Source organism: Lonchura striata, chromosome Z (genome assembly GCF_050655825.1).
Source record: "Lonchura striata isolate lonStrDom1 chromosome Z, ASM5065582v1, whole genome shotgun sequence".
Classification (NCBI taxonomy): domain Eukaryota; kingdom Metazoa; phylum Chordata; class Aves; order Passeriformes; family Estrildidae; genus Lonchura; species Lonchura striata.
In genome coordinates this window covers 62,739,761-62,761,229 of record NC_140740.1, presented here as the reverse complement: position 1 = coordinate 62,761,229, position 21,469 = coordinate 62,739,761, and the positions used below count along the sequence as shown (strand labels likewise).

At 37.5% G+C, this 21,469-nt stretch overlaps 1 protein-coding gene across 2 annotated transcripts in view; it reads left to right on the top strand.

Moving 5' to 3' along the window:
• Window positions 1-21,469, top strand: part of LOC110470685 (TLE family member 4, transcriptional corepressor) — a 94,321-nt gene that overhangs the window by 5,680 nt on the left and 67,172 nt on the right. The gene's annotated exons all lie outside the window — the stretch shown is intronic.

The following is a 21,469-nucleotide window of genomic DNA, read 5'->3' as shown; positions in this document are numbered from 1 at the left end:
TCTTTCTTTTTTTTCACTTTAGCACAGAGGCATATCTGTCTTTATTTGTTTTTCTGGGCAGACAGCCTTGGTTCCTCTCAGGTTCTTTTCCAGATGTACTCAATGGATGCCCTTGTAATGGAAAGCAGGCAATAATGCGGTGAAGTTGCCCTTCGGCGTAATTGGGCCTAGTTCTCAAGATCAGGTTAGGCTTATTCACTTATTAGATTTGCGTCTCAAAGGGTTCAAGAGCAGGACTCCCTGGAGTCCTTGGAAGTACCCTAGTAATTGGTGGCCCTGATATTTGAAACCTTTGTGTATTTTTCTGTTAAAGCTTCTGTTCTTCTTGGCTGCTTCCAGCCACAGAGTATTTATTTTTAGAGAAATTTTTCACTGGAACAGAAAATGATGTGTGATAGAGTCATGACTCTGTGACTTAGCAAATTGATAAAAGGATAAACGTGCAGAAAGCAGCAGCAGTGAGTGTGCCTGTGTGGCTGGGGGCAGAGATGGGGGGGGGGGGGGGGCGGGGGAAGAGCATCTCTTTTCCCACCCCTTGTGTGATGCTCATCATCAGTCATCCTGTGTTGATTTTGATAGAAGACTATTAAAGTGAAACCTATGGGGAATTTGTCATTCTGAAAGGAAAGCTAATGTAATTAGTACCAATTAAAGTACATTTAGTAAATTGGATTTAATCTTAATTAAGCCTGCATAATGTTGCCAATTTTTAACAATTATGTTTGAGAACATAATTAATTTAAATTTTGGTAACTGAGTAAATAGCATTAGACTGGTAGAATTAGGCATTTGTAATTTTTTAAAAGACAAATGTAGGGTATGTTGTCACATGTGATGTTATAGCCTAATATACTAAGCTGATTTTTGATATTCTTTATTAGAATCAATACAGCTTCAAAATAGACACGTTCTGGAGAAAAAAATACTGGATTAGGAATTTTGGGTTGCAGTATAAGCATATATGTCCCTACTATTAGAAATTTTAATATTAGCATAATGCTTGAGTGTGGTCTAAAGATGACCATTTGTTACTAAGTTGCCTTTTTAAACATTTTTAAGAGCCTCAGTTGATAGTTTATGAATGAATAGTTAATTGACTGATTTGTGTTTCTAACATAGTGTTGGTACTTGGAGGTGGTCAATTGGTTTAATTTTTGAAGTTAGAGTGTTTTAATGTTATGGTAAACAATTTGTTTAAATTGCTGTAATCAAACACCCTTGCTGAATGTTTAATTGAGAATTGTAATTGTAAAATAAGTATCTGTATTTGGCTATAGACAAGAGATATTTATGAATGGGACTAGTGGAAAGTATAAATAAGATACGGCATCTGTTTTTTACTTTGTTTCTTGGAGATGTCAATTCATAAATTCTTTTTTGCACTTTTTGCCTAGACCGTCATCTTTGAACTAATTCATATACTAGAATGTTGAATTTCAGCATTTTTGGAAGGAAAATTTAGGTCTTTTAAGAAGTTGGGTATTAAAAAATAAATGAAGTGGCTTTTTAAGATCACAGGGAAAAAAAAAATCAGTCCAATCCATGTAAATTTTATTACAAGACTTGGGTAGCAACCATTTGAGTGCTGCTAAAATATTAATTGGATAGAAATGAAAGGGTTCTGCTAGCTGATAGGATATCATAATCATAGCTGCAGTAGTCGATGGTAAATGATGATAAATGGCATTAGGAACCTTTTAGCAAGCTGTAATAACTACGAGGAGGGAAGCAGTATGGATTTGCATTATATCTGATACCCTCTAGTACCAAGTGGATTGCCAATACTGCTTGTTTAGCATTTTCTAAGGGCAATAGGATATTGATTTCTGTCTTACAAGGAATAGCTCTATTTTCACCATTGAAAAGTATTGCAGGTTGTTAAGAAGAAATTGACTTGAAGAGGCCTGACTGCTGCCCATCATGGAGCAAATAAAGCAAAACTGCCGAAGCATGGTGGAGCAGTGTGATGGGGCCCTCAGCAATTTGTTGCTATTAATTTACCATGCTCGACAGCAAATCAATCGGCATCTACTTCATCTGCTGGAGAAAATGCTGTCCAGGGCAGATAAAAGGCCCTGTGTGGTACAGGGAATAGACTGGATTGGCCAAACGGAGGCTGCAGTTAATGTGTAAATAAGTGAAATCAAGGCCACTGTTGCCGAGAAAGCTGTTTTTAATTAGGTTAGGGCTTTATAGTGAGCTATTTAAGACAGTAGTATGGAGAGTAAGGGGATATTTATTGCTGACTGAGTTAATATATGGGCTCTATGACATCCCAGCCTTTATTCTGCTTGCTTCTTAAGACTTAGTAAATTATTTCCCTATGGGGCTAAAGATGGGAATCAATTTGTTTAATTTAGGGAAGAATTTTGACTGTTTTTCATCTTCGTGGTGATAAAACACATACATTACAGAGAAATGATTATTGTATGCTCTACCTGTGCAACAGAAAAATACACTTCTCTTTCTTCTCTTTATTTTTTGGCAAAAACCTGGGCTTGGCATGAATACATGTGTGTGCATGTGTGGACTCTATTTTTGACACATTGAGTAGCTGAGTGTATGTTGTCTCGCATTTGAAAAATAGCTGGAAAGCCAACTAAAATTATACTGACTGAATTTGTTCTCTATTGTAAACAGTAGGAAAGATTTAATAGAGATACAGGCAGTGGGTAGTCAGAACTAAACGGAAAAACTTCAAAATGAGAAAGATTAGAAGTGAAATTTTGAAGACTGCAGCTCACACAGTACTGTTAAGGAGGAAGAGAAAAACAAGTGGCGTTTTGATTAAAGTCACAAAATGTAAAAAATAGGCTGTCAAATCAGTTTGACAGCTGAGGCTTGTTTGTCCCAGTTTTAGGTTATTTAGCCTCTGAAGCCAGCAGAAAAGCTTAGAAGCTTATGAAAAGTTGGAAAATCTATTATTCTGGAGTTAAACCAGAAACCTTTTACTTGGTAATAGCTGCTAAATTCTGTAACAAGGTTCTGTGCTTTCTTTTCCTCACAGCTGTTAGGCAGCTGTTCTGTGGAGAGGTCCTGGTAATTACTGAGAAGTTTGTTGTTGCTACTACTCCATGAGTTATTGTTGAAATAACCTTTCCCCTTGCAACTGCAGAATAGCATGTGTGACAACAAGAACTTCCATACAATCCAGTTTTTGCTGTTCATCAGCAAAGGAAAGTGTTGCTTTCTCCCACTTGTTTAGGCAAATTCAGACAGATGCTTAAGACACAGGAAGTAGCACAAAACATGCTGAGCAAATGTTTAAATTAAGACATATGCTCTGTTTTTACTGGCAAAAGGCTCTGCTCTACAGTGCTCAAACATAAAAGCATTTTTCTGTCTTTGAAAGATACTAATTGCTATGATGCTGCCTCACTGACTGTGTTAGTTTATGGCTAACTTGCAATTACGGAGGAGGCCAGTGTTGACCCTGTGGTTGTGGTCACCTAACAGTTCCCCTTATTACAAATCCTTGCATTTTTAATTTTTCTTTTTTTTTTTAATGAAAGGAACTGCTGTAAGGAAGAGTGTTCCAGTGAGAACCCTCAGCCCCTTTGGGGCAGTGGTAGAGGAGAGAGAAAGCAGAGGGAGGGAGAAAGGTGATGTGTACCTTTGCAGTGAGAAGCTCCCCTCCTGCCTGCCACCACTGCTCTTTGGGTTGTCGAGTTTGGCTGGAAATATGACACAGGCATAAGGCTCCTTCTGAACAATCAGGACTTACTATTCACCACGCAAGACAAGCTGTGTTACCATTTTGTATATAGCTTTTGCACGCACCATTTTGTGCAGTGAGATTTGCTGTCCTTCTAGGGGCAAAAAAGTGCTGAGGTCATTCAGCACAGGAAAAAAACATTAATTAGCAGATAGGTTTCAGAGTGAAGTATTGCTTTGCTGGGATGCCCAGGCTTTACAGCATTTGTGTAAACTTGATCCTGCCCTATTGTGTGTGTGCATTATGGTGCAGGTTTTAGTTATATACTTGCTGATCTCATTACCAGTTTTCCTAGAGGAGCACTTTCATTGCACAAAATAGACATTAGGAAAGTAGAATTAAGACTGCAGAGCTGATTGTAAAGCTGGTTTAAAAGTGTTTGGCTGCTTGTCTCAGTTAAGGAAATAACTTCAAACATAAGGATTCAGGCATGTGAAATAATTGCCATTGTAAGCTCCTTAAGATTCTGATTTTGATTTATGTTACAAAATGTGAAGGGTCTGCTTACACCAGTCACATTGAATACCATAGACTTGGTGAATTAAAACTGGTGAAAAAATTTCAACATTGAGGCTCTCAAACATAGAGAATTCAGAATTATCAATTTGGTCTTATTATTTTTTTCTTTCTTTTATGGATAATTGTAGTGTACTGTTTATGGATGTAATAGAGAATTGGGCTGATCAAAAATGTGGGTCCGTTTGTGAACAGTGCAATTGTCAAAAAAGTTACCTTTGTGGTCTTCAGATTGTGTACATCTTGTCACTGACTTTGAGAAAACCTGTTCAGGTGTAAGCTGCAGTGGGAGCAGAACAAAGATGATAATGTGAAACGTGGGCTATATAAACTGTTGCTTTCATTAGCTAGTAGGTGACAAAAGTGTATCTGGAAGCCACGCCTATCTATAGTCAAGAAATGCTGTTCTATGTCAAAAATTGACATTCAAGTTAAAAATAAATCTTTGTTTTAAAATGCAAAAATATGAATTGGTTTTAAGAATACCTATTTGTCTTTCTGTTTATCTGCTTTCTTACAAGTTTTGTCTTGGTTCAAGGTGATAGTTTTATAGTTTCAGTGGTACCTAGTGGAAGATCCTCTGCCTATGGCAGGGACTAAATGAACTTTAAGGTCTCTTCTAACCCACTCTATTCTGTGTTTCTACTTCTAGCACTTCTCTGAATTTTTCCTCCTGTTACTATTAGTATTAGTGGTGGCACAAACTGTAGTTCAGTGTAGCAGAAATGGTTTTGGGCATAATGTGTCCATATTCCTTTTGTTTAAATAATAGTTTTAAAATACAACTGAAAAATGTAACAAATAATAAATAGAATTCTAAACAGTGATTTCTTGCCTGTGTGGGTAGGATTTTGACATAAAAATCGTCTTAGCCCCGGTATTGAACACTGTGGTGTCACAGCTTTCCTATTAATAAGTGCAAGGGGGACAAAATAACTAGTGCTGTATTTTCACCTGTCTGCATTGAGAGATCCTGTGTTGGAAGTGGATTAGCCACCATCTTGCTGCTTGACAGCCAAGAAACCAGTGGCAGCATGGACTCCATGTGGGCATTTGAGTCCAGCAGCTGAGCCAAACTGTGTTGTGGTTTTGGCTAAGATGCATTTGAGTCTCCGCCGGAGTTCTGTGGTGGCTGCAGGAGGCAAAATTTCAGTACTCATCTTTCATGAAGCATGGATCTGCAGAGAAAAGTCAGTGTTGCTGTTTGTTCTGTTTTATGCTTTAGATACCTGCTGATGCTTATACAGGAGCTTGCTTGCCTCAGATCCAGGGAAGAGGCCATTTTTAATTTAGGGTATGTGAAAATGGGGTGGCTGGGGTTTTTCCAACTGTGAGTTTGTGAGCTCTGCAGTCCTTTGCTAAAGTCTTGTGACATTTCTGTCTCTGACTGAAATGGTAGTGATAGGTATGTGATGGGGCATGATCTAAGATCTAGTTAACATCCATTATTAGATAAGAGATTCTAGACAATCACTGAATATTGAATGAATATGTGTTTGCTGTGGAAGAGGACTCCTTCCAAACCCATGTTCACTTTGTAACAAGTCCAGCTTTGGAGTCTCCTTTGTCCTTATGCTCCAGGGGTTACCAGGAGATGTAACACCACAGATATTGAGCTGTCCTCCTGTCTGCTATTCTGTTAATTGTATTTGGAGATTGAAGTTGGAAATTGCGGAGTCAAGTCTGTGATAACATTTTGGAGAAGGAAAGAAAAGAGCGTAAGACCAAACCTGGCCAAAACACTTAGACTTTTCCATTTGAGGGTGAAGGCAAAGAAAAGGCAATGTTTGGAAGAAGCTGTTAAATTGGTTGTCTTCTTACATCTCCTACTTCCCTGCATTGCCATTCACTCTGGATGAGAACCATCCACTTTCTTAGTGCACTCTTTGAAAGATGGCACTGTGCTGATGTGTAAAAGAGAGTCAGCTGCAGCACCACTGATGTCAGGTTTCTGTAATTTTGTAGAGCATGTAACTAGATACAAAGTAGGTACCTCATCTTGAGATACACATCAACAGTCTTGAATAACACAAGGTTTGAAAGACTTTGGGCATAAAACACTCCCTGTATGCTTGTCTCAGTGTGTTAACAAAGGTTAGACTGTCTATTCTTATACTCAATTTGACCAGCAGACTTTCTGTCCTGATTGCAGAAGGCAGTTGCAGACTGAACATGTGGCTTATTTACAGTTTTTCTGAGTACTTGCTAATTTCTTCTGGCAAGATATATGTTTCCTTTCTGTCTCATCCTAAACAATATCTAAAACAACAGCAAAATCAAGGACTGATGAGGCTTTCCTGCTTATTTGCTTTATTAAATATCTTCAGCAACTTCATCCAAATGTCAAGGGACTTTTTATGTCAGAGCTACTTTTTATGTATTCGTGGTTTAATTACTTCAAGAGCAAGACCCTGCTTCCTTTGCCTCTCTGCTTTAAGTTTTTTCTAGAAGTGGAAAACAAAGCTAATAATGTGTCTTGAATGTGAAGAACATAAATAGAACATTTTCCATCTGCAAGGCAGTTAGTTTTTACTACCCCCACAAAGTTCTCTGGTTTATCTCTATAGACTAGTGACACCAAAAAATGTATCCTCTTTCAGTTGTCGGTGGCATAAGAAAACATCTTAAAACTGTGTGCTTGTGGCATCCTAGAAACTTCTGGGGCATGGTTCCTTTCTGACATTTTTTCTAAACCCACAATCTACCAAAGATGCAAATTGTTCTTGTTCTTAGGTTTGATTATGTATATAGAGATGTAAAAAGCAACACCACCACAAGACTGTACAAGAAGAGGGCCCCCATGAGCATACATGTGGTTGCTTTTTTCTTTCTGAGGTTGTAGGTTTCTGTTTGAGGATGAGTTTTCAAGCATGTATACAAGATGCTTTTAAAATGAACATTAGCAGCCTTGCTATTATACACCTAAAGAACCCTCGTCCATGGAAAGACATGAGAGAGTTTTCTTTGCAGATACAAATATCTAGATTCTTTGCATATGCAACATTTTTTTTTCAAATATTCTTTCAGTCAAATGGACATAGAGGTCTTATGAATATAGGAATTATCTTTTGTCCTTTGTTTAGTTGCTGTTAGCTCTATTTTGTGCTTGGAACTCAGGTGTGTATTTCATCTGAAGCCTTGATTTTTTAACATCTCTTTGTGTAGGTGAAAAAATCCTGGGGTAATCTTAGTTTACACGTTTTGAAAGAAAAATGCAGCTGTAAGTATGCACTGCATTAAGGGTCAAGAGGGTTTTTTTCAAGCCTGTGACAGACCTAGAGGGCCTGAAAATCTGTAGACACAGAAAATACCTCTCTGTATTAATACAAAGCAAGGCAGAAAGCTCTCAGGTGGATCAGATGCAGCTGTCAGGATCTGAGGTTTGGAGAGAAACTAGTGTAAGTTTCTGGACTATGCTGTCAAGGGATTCCTGTGAGACCTTGGATAAGCTGCTTTGACTGCTCTCTCCAGCAAGACAGGAGCAATGGTGTGGGTGCTTTTGCACCGCTGGATTGCAGAATGAGGGCAGACATGTGCTTGATGTGTGTGATGTAAGTGAAACAGTACCAAAGAAATCTAGCACACATGGCAGAATAGGCATTCATAGGGGAATGTTGAAGTTGCAGGAGTGTCTCAAATCTCATTGCTTGAAGTCACCAAAGTAGGTGCAGTCAGAACATGTTGCCTGGGCTTAGTAGTTTCAGAATCACTTTTCAAAGAGTGGCACCTAATGTCTATATCAAAGTAGAATCATAGTATGGATTTTTCTAAAACAAGCTGCAGGACACAGGACTCTTGATTCATTTTAGTTCAACTGTTTTTTTGTCTACTAGCAAAACCCATGTCTCTTCTGTACCAGGAAAATGACTGATACACCTAGCAAAAACCACTCTGGTTGGTGTGAGATTCCTCATGGTCCACTGAAACTGAAAAAGGAGAGGTGCATTCTGTGTTGTCCTCCCTGGAAAGACTGCTCAGACTTGTACTGGGTTACAGTTGCTGCCCAAAACCTATTTACATGGTTTAGTCTGTGGTGTTTTTTCATGTACATTGCTTCTAAGCAGGAACTGGAAAAGAGACTTTCCTTCTCCAGGGGAAGCATTGAGTATATTTCCACTTTTCACAGAAATCTATTAGACAGGGAAAGAGAAGTAAAGAAAGAATATATGTATAAATTGGTACAACTAAGCTCTTTAACCACTAAGCTGTTACACAGAAGTCTGTCTGATCTCCACTATTTTTTTTTTTTTTATGTGTTGCTGCTGTATTTTATGTCTGAATAAAATGCTAGCAGAGATTCTCAGCTGTCTGGGGAACACCAAGTTGCGGAGAAGCACCGACTTGCGGGAGTTGCAGGGACAAGGTTTTTGCAGGGCTGAGTTGTGAGCTGTGTGACAAAGAATATGGTAATTTTTAAGCCAAAGACTCAGCAGGTTTAGTGGCTAGCTTCAGTGCTGAAGATGGAAACTGTATGTGCTTTTGGTGACTTCATCACTGGGTCATTCCTGAGTGGGGAGACTAGGGGCTGAAGACTAGTTTGGGATTTTTCTGGTAATGTGTTTTTTTGGTTTTTTTTTTTTGTTTGTTTTTTTGTTTTTTGTTTTTTTTTGTAGGATTCAAAGCTACAGTTACGTAGCTATAAGTAAGGGTAGAAGCCTCTAAGTGCCAAGGTATTCTAGAAGATCCTCTTGAGTATTTGTCTGTTGCTAACCTTCTGCAGAATTACGTGTCTAGTCTGTTAAGACATTTTTTAAAATTCCATTACATATCTACTGGAGACTTCACCTGTGGTTTTCATTGCTTCAGATCTCTTTCTGGGAAGTGCAAGTAATATTGTTTCCTGAAGCACTGCCCTTACCACAGGGGATTGTTTGGAGAGCAGTGTGTTAAGAAATGGGAGGTTAGATGCTATTACATGTGAGTCACTTAGAAGTGGCTGTATTTATCTAATAGGGTGGTATGCTTGGGGCTTTCTCAAGACAGTTTTGTCCTTCTTTTGTTTCCCATGTGAATCCTGCTATCTTCTGTCCCAGCTGCAATTAACAGGTTCCAGTAGCGTACCTTTCAGTGGTAGTACAGTCAATGCTTTGGTTTGTATTGAGGAAGTTTGCCTGTGGTAGTTCATCTTCTCAGCCTCTGTCCTCCATTTGGACAATGTGGTAATAATGCTTTTTTACCAGGATGGGTATTCATGTGATCTGTGTGCCCAGACTTTTACAATACATGTGTAGCTTTGTGTGAGTGGTTGCAGCACCAGGGGATCTCGGTTCTCTGGTAGAAGCACTTACATTGTAAAGTTAGGGATAATGGGGAGTTTGATACACTTTTCTGTGCTGGGTGGTTCTGTGTGGAATTATGCAGAATTAGTCTGAGGCACAATCTTGGTGCAGCTCCCTAATAGATAGTTTTTCAATCTCTTTTTGACCACGATTGTATTTTTGCCTGCCCACTAGACAATGAATTCCTCAAGGCTCTTTCTTGATTTATTTGTTGCAGATGTTGAAGGAAGGAAGGTAATGACAATGAAAGATGTCAAAAGATTAGGCAAACCAGCTTCACATTCAGTAGTGAGGATCACAGCTTTGACTGAATCATCACTCTTCAGTATATGAATACCCTACACGAGAGAAGCTGTAAATGTAATTTGAGCATACATGCAAGTTGAACTTTTGAAAAGAAGTACTAGACTAAGGACTCTCTTCAATATGCTATAAAAGAAAGGTTTGATATTTTGTTCTCTCTGCTTCAACACTGCTCTGTTTTTCCACTTTGGTGAAGCAGTGGAATTTAGGTGGTAAGGCAGGTCACTTTCTGTATTCGCACATCAGTTTTCGTCCACCTATTGTGATTACCCTCTCTCAGAAGGGAGTCAACTTTGGATGCAGAACAGCTATGAATTTAACAAAACTATAAAATCTCTCAGTGTACAGTGTAGGTTAGTCAGTAGAGCTGGAGAAAGTCTGATTTACAACCATAACACAGGTTCTGAAGTGGATATTGAGGGTAATTCTGTATTGCTTTAGACTGCAGAAAGATAGCATCTATTTTAAATACTTTGTTTACAGGCACAGAGTTAAAATAAAGTGGTGTTTGGTGCATGTGGATGGTATTTAAGAGTATGACTGAAGTACACACAGGTGTGCTTGAACAGACTTGCTCAGGTCCTAATATCTGAGGAGCTGACAAATTTTTACTGTGCTGATTATTTATCCAGCTCCTTGGGTTATTCTGTAGCTAGTTTAAAGCAACTTTGGTTTTGTGTTCAGGAACAGAAATTTTACTTGTGATGGTAAAAGTAATTGTATCCCTTGCTGGGGACATAAAAAAGAAATGTTTTTTCTCACTTCTTTCCTTGTTTTCACCCACACTTGGTGTGTTATAGTAGTGAAAATTGACTTATTTCAATAAATAAATAAGTAAATTTAAACTGATTTCACTTTATATTGAAGTGTACTGTTTTCCAACTTATTCTCACATCTTCACTGAAGTTCACACAAATGAAGCACAGTCTGAGCTATCTGCTTGTCATCAAAACTATTTTCCATCCTACTCCTCTCAGCATTTTCTGCTTCTTTTGTGAAAAACAGATAATGATTTTACACAAGCAGGTTTGCAAACTGTTGGTAGGTAGTTCAGTAGTTTTAAGGTTTCCTTTCTTGTATTTCTGGCAAATTTCTAATGCAAACAGAACAGCACAACCAAGTCTCCAATTGTTATGGGAACCTGCTATTACAAAAAGGAATAATTATGATAGTTTGTGCAAAGCATGTTTTCATAAACCAGAATATATCCAACCTCTATGTATTTTTGTGGGTAAAATGTTAGGATTTGAATGATTATTTTTCATGTAAATACTCACCTGAAACCTTTTTGATTAACAGAGTGGCAAGATTACAGACCTAGCAAGCTAAATCTGAAATTAACAAGCCCAGAGATTGCATTTTGGTAAACCATAAAATTATTCCACGTCAAAAAGCCAGAAATCCATTAAATCCACTACAAACAGGGCATAGAAATGTGGCTTTGCTGTCTCTCATTCTGTCTTCTATAACTGAAAAAAACATACATTGTTTTGTGAGTGTGAGTTTTTCTCTACAGTTTTGTCCACAGTATTTAATGTCTTCATTTGATCAGTAGTGACTTGGTATGTCTGCAGCTAATTTGCACGAGTTTATATTTATTTATTGTTTTGAATTCACTGTGAAGTTGGATATTGGTGATTTGATTTGCCAGATATCTAACAGGTAGCTCTAAAGGCTAGTTGAAACTTCAGGCTAAACCAATCATGATACTAACCTAAGAAGTGAAATGTTTATTATATGATTGATATCAATATGACTTGGTGACAGTGTAGTGGAGGAAGTGAAACAGGGTGCCTTATCTTGCCCAGAGAACTATTGATATCTCTAATAAAATGAGCAGCGTGACAGAAATGCTGCTGCATGGTCTTAACTGAGGGGAAATGCCATTCAAATGACTTGAACATCAAGATGTACTTAGTGTATCCAGCTGTCTTGGACAAGGGAATTTTTGTGAACATATTAAGCATGCATGTCTTACAAATGTCTTAGCATTTGCTTTGCAAATATGTCTTCTTAGGAAGGTTGAAAATTGTAAACTACCTGATTATTTTAGAAGTATTTCCCTAATGAAACTACCACTTGTTAGGTATTCAGATGTTAAAGGCTTATATTACCTAATTTTCATTGTCCTTCACTTAGGAGGAAAAATAGCAAAAAATTCTAATTCAGAAATGCTGAAATTGGAATGGTTATTTTCAGCAGAGGTAGTTATGATTAACAATTATTCAAATTATGAGCAATGAAAATTCATATAAATATTTTCTTCTTAATAGAATTTAGAACTGTAGTCCTTTTTTTGTTGTTCCTCTTCAGAAAGCAGTATTCAGTTGCATCAGGAATCCTCTCTTGTTGAGCTGGTTACTGCAGCAAGTCTTTTACTTAAAAATGCAAATAAGAATCAGTATCATCTGAGTGTGAGATGATACTGAGATGTGTCATGTGTAATGTCCAGTCTTTACTTGTTGGCTATTCTGCTCAGCTCCCCAGCTCTATGGCACTGTCCCGTGTTGCCTCAGGGCAACATGCTCCAGAGAAAGGAAATTGGGATCCTCACTGGCTGTGTCACCCATGGTATAAGCTCCTAGTGACAAGCTGCTGTGACCTGCAGGGTACTGGAAGTTTTCAGCTGGTGCTTCTGTAGGTCTATGGCACTGCCATCTCAAACACGAGGAAATTATGAGCCAACACCTGAAGATGAAACTTGCATTTAAATTTGGAGTAGAAGAAAATGTGTACTATGTATACATTCATAGTATTTTAGTACACTTTCACTTGTAGTATGTTGAATTAACAGACAAAAAGCTATTTAGATCAGGAAGGGAGACAGGTATCTTAAATGTACTCTGCTTCTCAGTTGAATACTCTATTCCAGCATCTGGGATTTTACAGAGTTTGAATAATTTCTCTATATTGAGAAAGAATTACCAGCTATCATACTTCAGTTGGTTTAAAATGTGGGAGAGTAACACCTTATTTGACTTTCTGTCTTTATAAGGATTCAAAATCAAAGCTTGAAAATACCATTGCCACAGAATCCACTGCATTGATTTTTCAACTCTTTCAGGGATGTTAAAATTTTGCTGTTTTGTATTGGCTTAAAAGGGGCAATATTTTTGTCTATTGATTCAAATACTAAAATCTGTTGTGTTAATCTGAAGAAATTGCATCTGAGTATTGCTCATTTTCATGGTAATGGAAAATGAGTTAAAATGATGTTTCCTTTAAATAAATACCTTCTATCTTTTCATTTTTTGAGCTAATTGACTGCTGTTTGTGATGTATTGAGAAATTGCCGGGTAGGAAGAAGAAATGAATAATTGAAGGTAATGCACAGCAATGTTTCCAAGCACTCTGTAAACTGAATTAACAAATCAACCAAATAGATCAGTGTTTATTCTTAGTATTTTCTTTTCTGGAAGCAAACACAGCCAAGTGCGACTATCAATGAATCAGACAAACTATGGGCTCCACCTTTCCTGACCTGCAGGGCTGAGGCAGGCAAAGGAAACCAAAGATGGAAGAGAAATAATAATCTTGCTCCTGATGCAGAAGGGCTGTTTCCTGGCTTTGGAAGGAAATAAACTTGAGTTCAGCAGTCACATTGTATTTTTTGTTTTTATGGATGACTTCTGATTGCTGCTTTTATCAGTTTATTGATTGTTTTTATGTAGTTCATTAAAACATGTAAAAGTACAATACGTGCTGGAGGAACTTAATTTTCTTTCTTTGCACACTGTTGTATGTTGCCACTGGTTGCAGTACTTTTTGGAAGTGTCAGGACTGTAAAGTGTAAGTTTTTTAGTTGTAACCGGAAATCTGTCACAATCTTTGCAGTTTTCAACTCTGGTAGCATGTCAGCTTCTAAGTGATTAACATTTGAAGCATGCTGCTCCAGAGTAAGTAGTGTAGCCATAATATAGAGAGTGGATGCAAGATAATAAGTACCTATAGCCACTTCTGAGTCTTCCTTTATATGTATTTGCAGACAAAAGTGAATTTCTGGCAAGGGTTAGAAGTGGACATTGACGGTTCTGTTTTATAGTGGGAAAATCATTGTAGTGTTTACGGTAACATTACTTTAAAAATCAGAATCCTCTTTTGTAAGCACAATATATGTAAATTCTAAAGGCATGGGGTTTTTTTAGATTAAAATGCTAGGTATTTTCACCTTTTCCATGAAATCTTACCCCCTTAATATTTTTTTAGAGCAGTTAAGGCCTCCACCTCAAACACAGGCCTAGAGAGAGCAGGTTTTTGCTCTCTCAAACATCTTGTCTTTGATTTTTCATAATATAGCATTAAAACTGATGATCTGCAGTGTTTCTGTCCTACTAGTTTTCCTGTCGCCCCTGTAAAACAAAGTGTAAAAAACTTATGATATAAATAAACATAGGAGACTTTTCTTTTCCCAACTAAATTAAAACTGGAGTCTAAAACCAATGTATGCATATAGCTGCACGGACAGGCTCAGACTGGCTTGTGCCATTTCCAGCAGGTGCAGAATTGTGGTCAGACTCTTTGGTAGAGTGTGTGAGGGCAGAAATTGAGTAGTAAGAGATTGTACACATGCTCTTGTCTTTCAGCAGTAAAGGGAAAGATTAAAGTGGGAAATTCTGAACTAATTCCAGCTAGGGAACAGATGCAAAATACTGAACTTAGAGCTGAAGCTGCCTTTGTGTGGTGCCATAGGTCTAAAAATTTAAAGCTTTTTTTTCCTGTATTTTATTTAACTGTGAAGTCAAAGTTTAAAAATTGGTAGAGAGTGGTGGAAAGTGCTCATCCCTATGTAATGAGGACATATTTTACAAAAAAAGTATTGCTGTGAAATGCTGAGGATTGCTTGTAGGTACAGTACCTTAAAAAGGACTTCAAAGTTCTACTGACGGAAACAGCATTTCCTGTGGAAGTGTCCTTTTATTCATTTTTGTCTGATTTTTCAGCAAGTGTTTCCTGCAGCCTTTGAGGAAGGGAAATTGAAGCCAGTCTTTGTCATTTCAAGTTCCACTTGCAGCCTTTTTTTGGATGCTCTGCAGGTACATAGGGCAGGGCAGGATGCAGCTTCATGGCTGCCTGAGCAACTGAAGAACTTCGGTAATCTCCAGGCTGTGCATTTCTGTTTTCCTACTTGCTGATGCAAGTTGATATTAACAAAATGCCATCAACTTCATCAGGTGACAGGCTTGATGCATGTTTATATATCACCCTACTTGACTTGCTTTTTATTGTCTTAATCATGAATGATTCAGGATGTATCCTTTTTTGCTCAGTTCAGCTCCATATGATTCTTGAGACATTAAATAAAAGCTGTCTTATCAATTCACTTCAGCAGCCCACAGAGCAGTATGTACATTAGAAAATTGATTTTGAGAAGTCTGCCACTCCAGTTTATTGCTTATGTTGCTGTTTATAGTATTTTTTGCAAAAGAGGCAAATAAATTAACTTACAAAACACTAAATTAACTTGCAGAGGAAAAGTTACATCACTTTATGAGCTTAGCTGGGCTGTTTGTTAAAAAACTGGTAGGAAAGTGAGGTGGAGAATGCTACTTGTGGTTATGTGGCAGTCCAGTGGTGGTGATGGTTACTTGTATGATGGTACTTGCTAAAATTACTTCTCCTAAACATCAGCAATTGGTTTGGTGAAGAAAATCCTTTTTGTTTAGTGTCCTTCTTACCACATAAGGTAAAAAGGTCTTTTCCCTCCACTTGATTTGACTACAAGGGTAGGTTCTTTGTGTCTTAGTTTCCAAACACTATTCCTTTAGGGCTGAAAAGAAATTTCATATTCAAGGCTTGTAATACTTCTTCCTATTCTGTAGAACTGGAGTAAGCATTTCCAGACAAAAGTCTGTGATTAAAACAAAACACATTCTTCTTTATGAATGAAGAGTTAATTTTCTGTGAAATACTAAGATTAGCTTTTTTGCTTGCTTTATTCAGAATCATGATATGTTTCATACAGTATAATAATGTTTTTTTGTTCTCACTAATTTGTGAAATGCTTGTTTAGGGTGTGTGCATGTGTTCTTGGTAAGCACTTAATAAACTAGATTGATCTTTTTGGCAAAGGCTGCATTGTGTAGAACAAATTAAACCTGAAATAACAGTTGTTGCAGATTATTTTTCTGAAAGCGTAATTGCATATATTCTTCTTCCTACTGGCTGCTGAAATGGGTTTCCCAATAATGTTTTATTATTCTGGTTTATTTCAACAATACATATATAGTAGTTTTGTTTCTATTCCACTGACAAACCTAGAGCCTCCAGTGGTAATTCTTTACCAGCAATTTTTTATAATTGTAATAACCATGGAACTTTGTGAAATATAGTGGAAATATTTTCCCAAAGTTTATGTGCTATAAATAAAATCACAATTTTCTTTTTCCGCAGAATCATTTATGGTTTTTTTTCCCAGGAAAAAGGGAGTGCAAATAGATATTTTTCAGCAACAAATTTATTCTGAACTCCCTATCTATTAGAACATTTCTGAATACTTTAATATCTGGAGTTTATATGATTCTTGTTTTTTTTTTTTTAATATCCATCAATGCCAAGAATTGGGGCATATGCTAAAATGCTAATTAAGACACATGAACATATTTAACCAAGTGATTATGTCCTATTTTAGCTGTGTGTGGCAAGGGTAAATGGAATTAAACCACTGTGCTGCCATCCTGAAAGGGATTTAGGATTCTAATGGTCCATCACATGCTCCTCTTTTCCTACAGCTGATAGCTATGGAGCCATGGTTGTACTGCAAGGACAAGCTTTGATGAGCCCCCTTCACAGACTGGGTCACCTCATGTGGCCTAAGGTATAGTCTGGTTTACAGACTTACCTTTGAACATTTTTCAGAACACTTTATAGGCACTTGTGAACTTAAGGTGCCAGGTTTTTGGGTATATTTAGGAAATAAAGTACCATTTAACTGTCAGGTCAGAAAGATTTTGCTGTCTGAATCAGAAACTTAAGCTTTTGCTCTTGTGTGCATCCCTGCAACAATGCTGAGGGGACTGTTAACTGATATAGATCTTCGTAACCTTACTGGGATCGGATTCTGGCACAGTGATTTTATTATCATCTCCTTATATGCAGAAAAAAAGAAAAAAGTTTGCATTGTAGTTAATAAATATTTAATATCTTTTTAAAATGATGCCACGTAAGTGTCAATGAAAAGAGATCAAAATTTTGAATACAGTGTCTTGTAGGTGTCTCTTAAAGGATGCAAACAATACAAGCTTGTATTACATAAGCAAAAAGGCAATTGAAGCTCAAGCCTTTCCTTTCTGCTTTTCCTTCATCTTTTCTGGTTCCATGCTGGTGTGTCTTTATGCAAAACCAGGCATCTTTTATGTTCGGGGAAAGGAGTAATAGAAGTGTCGGTGTTTGTTAACAGATTTGACAAACTGTGGCAGCCAAAGCTATCTTTTTTATATTTTGGCATGAACAGTCACCCTTTTATTGGGCCATTAATGCTGTTTCAGAGCATTGCTCTATATCCACAGGCAATAATTTAGCAGTTGTTTATCAGGACCTTTCATAAAGCTTTGAATAGTATTATAACATTCAGAAACACTAACAACAGCATTTCAGAAAATGTGCCAGTTTACATGGGATATTTGTGAATATAGTTGTTTGGGAATGCATGACCCACATAACCTATAAATGTAATTGGAATTTACAGTGCTGGCATAGGCTGATGGATAGCAGATTAGAGCCCTGATTAACCATGTGATTCACAGGCTGGGAATATATTGTCCTAAGAAAGATTCATTAGATGCAATCAGACTTTCAAGTGGTCAGATGAAATTCAAGTATGCTGTTTGCTTTCCTTTCTCCTCACCCCTGCTTGTGTTTTTGCACAAGGTTGCCCTTGTGCTCATTTATTTATTTATTTTATTTTCAGATCTGGAAAATACTATTTTGATGAATCTGTTCCTCACCCTAAAGCTGTCTGTCTGTTATTCATCAGAAAGCAGGTCGCAGTTCAGTGAGCAGAAGAAAAGATTTTAATAGAAGCTGTGCCAAGGGCTGTAATGCATCATTTTAGGGCCCTAATTACATTACAATGACAAATATCAATGGTGACAACAGCAATAACCTACATCCTTTAATGGCTGTGCTGGAAAAGGAGTTTGGGCGCTGTGCCATCAGATTAGACTTGGTTTCAAAACAGGCCATTAGAAGTGTGTGTGTCCACAACATTGCTGGCTGATAACTGAAGCCCAGTGGAAGGGCCTGTAAATAAATGAAGCCTCTCTAAAGCCTGGTCATGTGGGACAAAAGAGGTAAAATTAGATGACTGTGGAAGCAGCCGTGTTTTCCGTGTTTCCGAGGCAACTTTGACTTTCCATGTGAGGAATTTGGATGCCTGGTTTTATGAAATCATACTTTCTCCTCCTGGCAGTTAGACTGATCATGAAAAACCCATTGACCTGATGCCTAACAGAAAAAACAAAAAAATCTGAACTGTTGTTCAAATGTAGGGTTGTAAAGATGTGTGTGAATACAAATGTGAATTTGTGCTTTACCTTGTGTCAGAGTTTGTACCTTAGGCAAAGGAGGAGTTTCCAGGCTTCTTCCAGGATACTAGGGATAGGTCTACTGAGATGCTAATCTATGTCAATCAGAATCTACACCTTCAAGCTTCAGGGCAGCATCTCAAGAAACTTACCCAACTAGCTTCTGGCAGCTAACACCTTTTTTTCTGTATGTTTTGTGGCAGACAATCAAGCCTGTTGCTGTGGCATTATCTCCTGCAGTTAATTGTTGAAACAGTTGAAGTATTGAGACAGAGTGTACTTCATATTTACTGTGTGAAAATGCCTGGTGTGAGACTTTTCTTGGTACACAATGTGTACCTTCCTACCATTTGTTCATGTACACAGTGTTTTCCTTTATGCCTTCAGACTGCATGTGGTCTCCTAAGGTAGGCAGTCTGTATCTCAGTCATGCTGTGTCTCTGCAGTCTGCTGCTGCTCAGCTGGGCTGTTTCCCTGCTACCTGAGTTTGGAGGATGATAACTGTATGCACAACCATGCAACTGGGGATGATTTTTGTTAGGGAAAGTGAAGACTGTTTTAATAATGAAAAAATGCAAACACTTCAGCATAGCAATGGCTTTTAGGCTTTGTTCTGATTGGCTGAGCAGAGAAATGCTACTGAGGAATGTTTTGACATCACTTGAAGCTGTTTTAGCTGTTTTTCTTCTCTATAGGCTGAGCTGGGTGCTGTCTCTATCAGCTCACTTCCCTGCATACAGCATGAAAGGACTGGTTCTGCATTCCAGTGGGATTGATATCAGGAGATTTATTGCTGTTGTGTAACTGTGCATATTCAGCCACCTGTTTTCAGTTACAGCTTTTTAGAAAACTCTTTTTAGTTGAACATTTCCCAGGTTCAGAATATGCCAGAGGTGATTTTTTTATATAAATACTGAGCAAATACATTTCAGCCACATTTTGGCCAGAAGAGCAGTTGAAGAGAGACATACTTCTCTTGGGGAGGAGGGAGGGAAGTGATCAAAAGAAAAACATCATAACTGAAATAACTTGAAATATCTATGGTTGAGTACCTTACTTGAGAAGAAATGCCTCAAAGTGAATTGAATAAAATTATTTTTGTTGACTAAGCTATATTCTAGCTGAATGGTAATTTACGGGTTTGATGGGGAAGCCAGTGAAGTTTTACAGCCTGTGTTACCCAGGAGGTCAAATAAGACAATTGTAACAGTCCCTTCTGGCCTTAAAATCTATGAATCTACAAGCTTTTTAAAATTAGATGCTGAGCTCTTGCCTAGCACTTCAAGCTGGTTTTATTCTCAGTTCCTTAGCAGTGCAGTAAAGGTATCCACCTGAGGTAGCTGTGGTAGAAAAGGGGTTTTCCAAAGGCTACTCCCATGGAGCTGGGCAGGACAAGGTTGTGACAGGCATTTTAAAGATGAGGAGTTGTTGTTTTGCAGCAGAAGAAAGCATGTTGTGCCTTTTTTTTAACAAAGGCACATGTGTATGTTAAACAGTAGGTCAGGGTGGCTTCAGCTTACACCAGGACAGGTGCACTGGGGAATTTTCTGCTCATGTGGAAAAGCCTTGAAGAATAGAATGTGTAATTTTCTCTCTGGCTTTAGGGCACTCAGGATATTTCTCAAAAAAAATAGCAGTGTGGCTGAAACCCAAAATTTGGAAATGAGTACACTAATGGTGCTTGAACCACTAAGAACAGGTACTTTACAGCTGTGTGTTGTATTACAGTCTGCATTTCCTTAATCAAGTACTGGTATCCAAGTAATGCTGTACTGGAATGTGCAGCCTTTCTGGCTGAAGCTTAGGTGCACACAACTTGTCACTCCCTGTGCTGCTCTGTGTAACAAGTAGTTAATAAATTTCCTTGTCAACTAGCGTAGTGAATGCTGTCTGTTTAAAGGCATATTTAAGTTTTGCCTTGTGGGATGTCTGATATTATACATGTATTTGCAATTTGTAGATAATTTAGATTTTTGCTAAACAGAACATGTTATAAAGTATCCTATAAGGTACCTATGCTGCAGAATAAATAAAAAATATATAAACAAATACAAAAAAAAAAATTAAAATGCGTAAATTTAATGATATGAGGACTTGCATAAACAGTGAATACCAGTGGGGAGATACAAGGACAGTTTAACATAGAAATTGCTATATAAATAGCATATAGAAATCTAGGTGGATTTCAGAGAAAGAGAGAAGTTGTAGACCAGAATAACATGTATTAAGTTGTGTGGATCACACAGTATGCACAAGGGGGCAGAGTTAGTTCCACATGTGCTCTTACCTCTTGCAAACCATGCCTGCTCGTTACATAGCTCTCAACAGTAATATTCCTTGAACCCAGACTAATTTTGTATGAACTTCTGACTTTACTGCTACTTGTGAGCCTTTCTGATTCTTTTCCAAGTGTTTGCCATTTAAAAGATAACATAGCAAAAGGGCTGGAAGGTTTGCTGTTCGAAGAAGGAATGCTAAATTGCATGTTAGTGTGTCTTCATCCCCTGATTCATGACTTTGCAAGACGAAAAACATTGTCTGATTGGAAAATGAGGAACTGATCCCGGTTATAATTTATTGTAAGAAAATTGTGATTTATGGTAGGAAAATCTGTGTGGCTTTGAATATTCTGCTTCTGGAGCTGTAATTCTTGTGTTATTTAAACAGATCTCCTCTGTCTCTATTGAGATTTTCAAATTAAATACAAAGAATTGACGTCTGGTATGAAAATAAAACATTGTGTATTATTAATTTGTAGTTACAGTTGCCACATGAAAGTAACCACTACTAACCAGGAGAATAGGTAACAGCAGAAGTGTGTTACAAGACTGCAGTATCCTTTCTGAAATATAAGGTAGAATGATTATCAGTAAGATTGTATATTAATGCTAATGTGCTCATGATATGCACTGTTACAAATAAATGGTATATTTGTTCCCTTTACTTACAATGGCACTGCTCTTATTTGAAGTGACCCTTCCTTTTGCGTCACAGGAGAGAGTTCAGTTTGATACACAGAATTTTGTTTATATTTTCTGTTACATCTTCTGAAGATTCTGTTCTTTAAATTCCTCTGATTGTGTAATCAAAATTAACTACTCTTTGTATCACTTTGTATTACTTTAAAATAGTGG